The following is a 7,176-nucleotide window of genomic DNA, read 5'->3' as shown; positions in this document are numbered from 1 at the left end:
ATATTCCATGGTGTATATGTATCACAGCTTCCTTATCCATTCATCTGCTGATGGGCATCTAGGTTGCTTCCATGTCCTGGCTATTATAAACAGTGCTGTGATGAACATTGGGGTGCACATGTCTCTTTCAGATCTGCTTTCCTTAGTGTGTATGCCCAGAAGTGGGATTGCTGGGTCATATGGCAGTTCTATTTCCAGTTTTTTAAGAAATCTCCACACTGTTTTCCATAGCGGCTGTACTAGTTTGCATTCCCACCAACAGTGTAAGAGGGTTTCCTTTTCTCCACACCCTCTCCAGCATTTATTGCTTGTAGACTTTTGGATAGCAGCCATCCTGACTGGCGTGTAATGGTACCTCATTGTGGTTTTGATTTGCATTTCTCTAATAATGAGTGATGTTGAGCATCTTTTCACGTGTTTGTTAGCCATCCGTATGTCTTCTTTGGAGAAATGTCTGTTTAGTTCTTTGGCCCATTTTTTGATTGGGTCATTTATTTTTCTGGAATTGAGCTGCAGGAGTTGCTTGTATATTTTTGAGATTAATCATTTGTCTGTTTCTTCATTTGTTATTATTTTCTCCCAATCTGAGGGCTGTCTTTTCACCTTACTTATAGTTTCCTTTGTTGTGCAAAAGGTTTTAAGTTTCATTAGGTCCCATTTGTTTAGTTTTGCTTTTATTTCCAATATTCTGGGAGGTGGGTCATAGAGGATCTTGCTGTGATTTATGTCAGAGAGTGTTTTGCCTATGTTCTCCTCTAGGAGTTTTATAGTTTCTGGTGCAAACAGAATCCAACAACATATTTAAAAAAATCATACACCATGACCAAGTGGGCTTTATCCCAGGAATGCAAGGATTCTTTAATATCCACAAATCAATCAATGTAATACACCACATTAACAAATTGAAAGATAAAAACCATATGATTATCTCAATAGATGCAAAGAAAGCCTTTGACAAAATTCAACATTCATTTATGATTAAAACTCTCCAGAAAGCAGGAATAGAAGGAACATACCTCAACATAATAAAAGCTATATACGACAAACCCACAGCAAGCATCACCCTCAATGGTGAAAACTTGAAAGCATTTCCCCTGAAATCAGGAACAAGACAAGGGTGCCCACTCTCACCACTACTATTCAACATAGTGTTGGAAGTTTTGGCCACAGCAATCAGAGCAGAAAAAGAAGTAAAAGGAATCCAGATAGGAAAAGAAGAAGTGAAACTCTCGCTGCTTGCAGATGACATGATCCTCTACATAGAAAACCCTAAAGACTCTTCCAGAAAATTACTAGAGCTAATCAACGAATATAGTAAAGTTGCAGGATATAAAATTAACACACAGAAATCCCTGGCATTCCTATATACTAACAATGAAAAAACAGAAAGAAAAATTAAGGAAACAATACCATTCACCATTGCAACAAAAATGATAAAATACTTAGGAGTATATCTACCTAAAGAAACAAAAGACCTATACATAGAAAACTACAAAACACTGATGAAAGAAATCAAAGAGGACACAAACAGATGGAGAAACATACCGTGTTCATGGATTGGAAGAATCAATATTGTCAAAATGGCTATTCTACCCAAAGCAATCTATAGATTCAATGCAATCCCTATCAAGCTACCAACGGTATTTTTCACAGAACTAGACCAAAGAATTTCACAATTTGTATGGAAATACAAAAAACCTCGAATAGCCAAAGTAATCTTGAGAAAGAAGAATGGAACTGGAGGAATCAACCTGCCTGACTTTAGACTCTACTACAAAGCCACAGTCATCAAGACAGTATGGTACTGGCACAAAGACAGTAATATAGATCAATGGAACAGAATAGAAAGCCCAGAGATAAATCCACGAACCTATGGACACCTTATCTTTGACAAAGTAGGCAAGGATATACAATGGAAAAAAGACAACCTCTTTAACAAGTGGTGCTGGGAAAACTGGTCAACCACTTGTAAAACTTGCAGAAAGTTCTAACTTGTAGAAAGTGTTAGAAAACTTTCTAACAGCATACACAAAACTAAACTCAAAATGGATTAAAGATCTAAAATGTAAGACCAGAAACTATAACTCCTAGAGGAGAACATAGGTGATACCATTTTATATCACAGAACTTATAGAATTAGCACTAAGCTTGAAGTGGCAGATTACATGAAGGAAGATAAATATTTAAGTCATCATGAAGTCTTCTTTCTAAATTCACAACTTCCCATTTTCCCATACAAAGCAGGGATCTCAAACGCTGTTAAAAGAAGCAGACGACTCCAAGAGACATTCTAGAAATGCAGGAACCAAAACCCTGAGAGCAGATAAGAGATTCTGGAAGGAAGCTATCCTCAACCAAAGTGGCCAGGTTCCTATAGTTCTCTAACATCATGTCCCCATACACTTCCCATTGACTGAGGTCCAGGCAAACCACTCCTCTTAAGTGAAACCTATGGTCACATCCTGGAGCACCAGCTGTCCTGGAAATACAGAGTACAGATGACATGTGTCCGTGAGAAGACTTCCTAACGTGCCCCAAGAGAAGAAAAGAAGGTCACAGAACTGGTTTCGATATAGGAGACTGTTTGGTGTATAATTTTTACACAGAAATATTTTCTACCAAATTCCTAACACAAGAAATGACAAGATGTGACCCATAAATGATTTCAGAAACTATTCTGATCTGGAAGAGAAATGATAAAATAATCAGAACAACATTAGCTTTTTTTTTTTTTTTTTTTTTTTGGCCACACCACCTGGCTTGTGGGATCTTAGTTCCCTGACCAGGGAATGAACCTGGGACCCCGCAGTGAAAGCACCAAGTCCTAACCACTCGCCACCTAGGAATTCCCGGCATATTTATTTTTTGAGTGTTGTATTTGTATGACACAGGATGAATTGTCTATCAAGGAAACAGGTAATATTTTTTAAAAGCACACTCTGATCCAAGAGTTCTTGAGTGGGACAAATGTGTCATTTATTTTAAGAAGCTTAGTTTTTTCTTAGTATTTTTAACAAGCTTCTTTAAACTAGTAATGTTGAAAATTCTGCTCCATGAATGACCGTTTTGAACAGTAATGAAGTACAATAAGTACTTATAATAAGTACTTGTAATAATAAGTAATGTAAGCATTCATACTGACTTTTGAATTTCAAGTGTTTAACAAATTTTACAGTTCTAATAAGATAGCATCCTTAGTAGCAACAATCATTTTAACTATTTACTCTATACTATATATCTTTCTGATAGCTTTTATAGAGTCTTGGATGTGCAATGGAAACAATTTAAAAACAATAATGTTGTTGTCCCACCTTTCTGCAAATATATAGTGAACATTCCTTAAACACCTTAAATTTATTTCACTTCATGTACTCTAAACTTTAACTAATAATACACCAACAAATACACAGGGACAACTCTGAAGAAAGTTCACAGAAGTTTTTCTAATTGTGAAGAAGACAAAAAACAAGAAAAACAATTGATCAAATCATTTGAACATTTTCATGTATATATATATAAAATGGAACTATTTATTCATTTCACTAAAAGGAAACAATCTAAGGACATGGAAAATATGTAAGAACAATTTTCAAAGGTTGGAATAAGTAAAAATATTCATGAAATGATGATGTCTTTTATATATACCCTAGGTTTCTGCCTGAACACACAGATGCACACATAAAGATACTTAAGGGAAAAGCAATCTTCCATAAGTAACAGATCTTTTGGAAGAAACATTTTTAATCTACCTTTTTTAAAAACTCATGTGTATTATTGCATTTATGGTAAAAAAAAAAAATTCTAAATTGTGCACGAATGTGTGCTAAGTCACATTATGTCCAACTCTTTTTGACCCCATGGGCTGTAGCCATCCAGACTTCTCTGTCCATGGGATATCCCAGGCAAGAATACTGGAGTGGATTGCCATTTCCTTCTCCAGGGGACCTTCCCAACCCAGGGATCAAACCCAGCTCTCCTGCATCGGTAGGTGGATTCTTTACCACTGAGCCACCTGGGTTCACTGAAAACAATTCTTCCTCTTTAGTAACAGTAATTAAAAACACAATATGAGAAACAGTCTACATTTTATTAGCAAATATACCATGACACCGATTTAGAACACATTTGCAAAAAAAAAAAAAAAGAACACATTTCCAGACCTATGTGAACAAACTGTAAATCTTTACTGAAGCACATAAAGCCTGAAAATCACAAGCTTTACTTGGAAGATGTAGTGATAGAAAGACTACAGTGACTGCAAATTCAAAACAATGAAACTCAAAGCAAACATGGATATTTCAAATATAAGTCTCAGCTGTATCTAGGGGAGCCAACATAATTTTGAATTAAAAAAACAAAAAACACCTAAATAAAGGGAACCTCCCAAATTACAGATGAAGCTATCACTGTATAGACTAGTTGAAATTTCAAAAGAAATGAAGCAAAATAGCTTACAAGGTAGCCAAAGAAGCTCACCTAAAGAGAGACTTAGACATTATTTTGCACAATAAAATAGAAGGCTTAAACACAACATAATATATTGTAATCATGCAACAGGTGAGGTATTCCAAGGTAACATCAAAAATAAGACGGGGGAAAAATATCAAAGGGCATAAAGGAAACATTAAGGTTTCAACGTTGTGTAATAAAGAATTTAAGGACTTGCCTGATGCTCCAGTGGGTAGAAATCTGCCTGTCAGTGGAGGGGACACGGGTTCCATCCCTGGTCAGGGAAGACCCCATAAGCCTCAGAGCAACTGCCACAACTGCTGAAGCCCACATCTTCCAAGCCTGCCAGGGATTAATACAACAACTGAACCCGTGCCTTAGAGCCAGAGGTCCACAACAAGATAGTAGCCCCTCCTAATCACAACAGAGAAAGACCAAGTGCATCAGCAAAATCCCAGCATAGCCAAAACTAAATAAATACTAAAAGTTAAAAATAAAAAAAAAATCTCGGAGACTTTGGTCCCCAGGGTCTGGAAGTTTTTAAACTACTCTTGGAATTTAAGTTTTCTTACTCTTGGAATTTCCTTAGTGACTGCAGTGGCTTTATTACTCTCCGTACGCCCTGATAGTTTATGCTAATAAGATGATTTTTGGTGGGCGCCTAGTTTAATAATGGGATGACTCAGGTTGTGAGGCTGGGCATTTCACAAAGACCAATGAAGTGACTAGAGGTTTGGGGCTTTGAGCCAGTTGGGCTTATTAGTCCAACCTCTAAAGAGGGGAGAATGCTGGAGATGCTATCAACCACGGCTACGTGGCTAAACCCCAATAAAAACTCGGGACTTAAAAGCTTGAGTGAGCTTCTTTGGCTGACAATAGTGTTTTCTGTCACACTGATGTGCCAGGAGGGCGACGGGTCCCTTGGGATGATGACTATGGTTAAGTCCAAACAAACCCATTAAGAAGTTAAGAAGCTTATCAAGTCCAAAGAAACAGCATTTCAGGAAAGAGAGACAAAAGAAACAAATATATGCCTCTTACCTGGGAACGACTCATTTCTGACTCCTTGCTTTCCTCTTCCTCTGGGCTTCCTTCTAAGGTAAGATCAGTCTTCTGAAGTGACCCCAGAAAACAGGCCGTTCAATGCTTAGAAAAACACAGCGAGCTCCCTGTAACACAGCCCCACACAGAGGGAGGATCTCAATAGGTACAAATCACAATCCTCTACGGCCACTGACACAGCAGGGATTCTGGAACACAGAATCAAATGAGGTGGTTTTACTTTCATTCTTTTCTTCACAACTTGAGGCCCCTTATGTGAAAACCACGTAATCTACGCTGACCCTCCCCTTCACACTATAGGCGAGGCCCTGACCAACCTGCATACAAATAGAGCCTCGTTCAACTCTTCATGGATCAGAGACGGAGGGGTTGAGCAATGCAGGACTTTAAGCAGCGGCGTCTACACGTTAGAAGGTAGAACTGCCAGAGAAAGATATGGATCCTAGAACGATACTCCCAGAAATGTGATGTGGGCCCTAGGGATGCGGCAGTTAAGATAAAGGATTTCAGAACTTCTCTCAGAGCGATGCTGGGACACACCGGGGGCAGGAAGGTGGCGACAGTAGTTTTAACCTCCACCAGTTCAGTTCAATCACTCAGTCGTGTCTGACACTTTGCGACCCATGGACCACAGCAGGTAAGGCTTCCCTGTCCATCACCAACTCCAGGAGCTAACTCAAACTCATGTCCATCCAGTCGGTGATACCATCCAACCATCTCTTCCTCTGTCGTTCCCTCCTCCTGCCTTCAATCTTCCCCAGCATCAGGGGCTCTTCAAGTGAGTCAGTTTTTTGCGTGGACAAAGTATTGAAGTTTCTGCTTCAGCATCAGTCCTTCCAATGAATATTGAGGACTGATTTCTCTTAGGATTGACTGGCTGTAACTCCTGGTAGTCCAAGGGAATCTCAAGAGTCTTCTTTAACGTCCAAAGACACCCCGGAAACACGTGTGGAGGACATCAGGCTGAGCGACTACTAAATCCGGGTTTTAAACAAACATAGCAAACTCACTGGAACTCCTCCGTTGCTAGTCTACATTCACTTCCGGGTCTGCAGGTTACGGCGCCCGCGCAGGTGGAGGAAGTGGTACAGACGGAGGTGACTGGGCTACGCCAGGGCCAAGGAGCCGCGAAATAAGGGCAGTGGGCGGGACGAGGCCTGAAGCGCAATTGCGTAGGGGCGGGGCCAGAGGGGGCGGAGCCTTATCTCCCCTCGCCCTGCCCCTGTCCGTTTTGGGATCTGTTGGTCCTTCTGTCGGGAGAAATATGCCTGAGAAATATCAATAACCTCAGATATGCAGATTGCACCTCCCTTATGGCAGGAAGTGAAGATGAACTAAACTTGATGAACTCTTGATGAAAGTGAAAGAGGAGAGTTAAAAACTTGGCTTAAAGCTCAACATTCAGAAAACTAAGATGCGGAGACAGTGGAAACAGTGTCAGAATTACTTTCTTGGGGCTCCAAAATCACTGCACATGGTGACTGTAGCTATGATATGAAAAGACGATTACTCCTTGAAGGAAAGTTATGAACAACCTAGATAGCGTGGTAAAAACAGAGATATCACTTTGCCAAACAAAGGTCCGTCTGGTCAAGGCTATGGTTTTTCCAGTGGTCATGTATGGATGTGAGTTGACTGCGACGAGAGCTGAGCACCGAAAAATTG

The 7,176-nt window shown here is 39.7% G+C and overlaps 1 long non-coding RNA gene across 1 annotated transcript; it reads right to left on the bottom strand.

Moving 5' to 3' along the window:
* Window positions 1–4,716: 4,716 nt before the first annotated feature.
* LOC133054831 (uncharacterized) lies at window positions 4,717–6,059 on the bottom strand. Its single transcript, XR_009692515.1, has 3 exons — window positions 5,829–6,059; window positions 5,491–5,699; window positions 4,717–4,791 (listed from the first exon to the last, which is right to left on the bottom strand). It is a non-coding gene; the product is annotated as an uncharacterized LOC133054831 (long non-coding RNA).
* Between the last annotated feature and the right edge of the window lie 1,117 nt (window positions 6,060–7,176).

The sequence above is a fragment of the Dama dama genome, chromosome 4 (assembly GCF_033118175.1).
Source record: "Dama dama isolate Ldn47 chromosome 4, ASM3311817v1, whole genome shotgun sequence".
NCBI lineage: Eukaryota > Metazoa > Chordata > Mammalia > Artiodactyla > Cervidae > Dama > Dama dama.
This window is presented reverse-complemented; position numbering and strand designations above follow the sequence as displayed.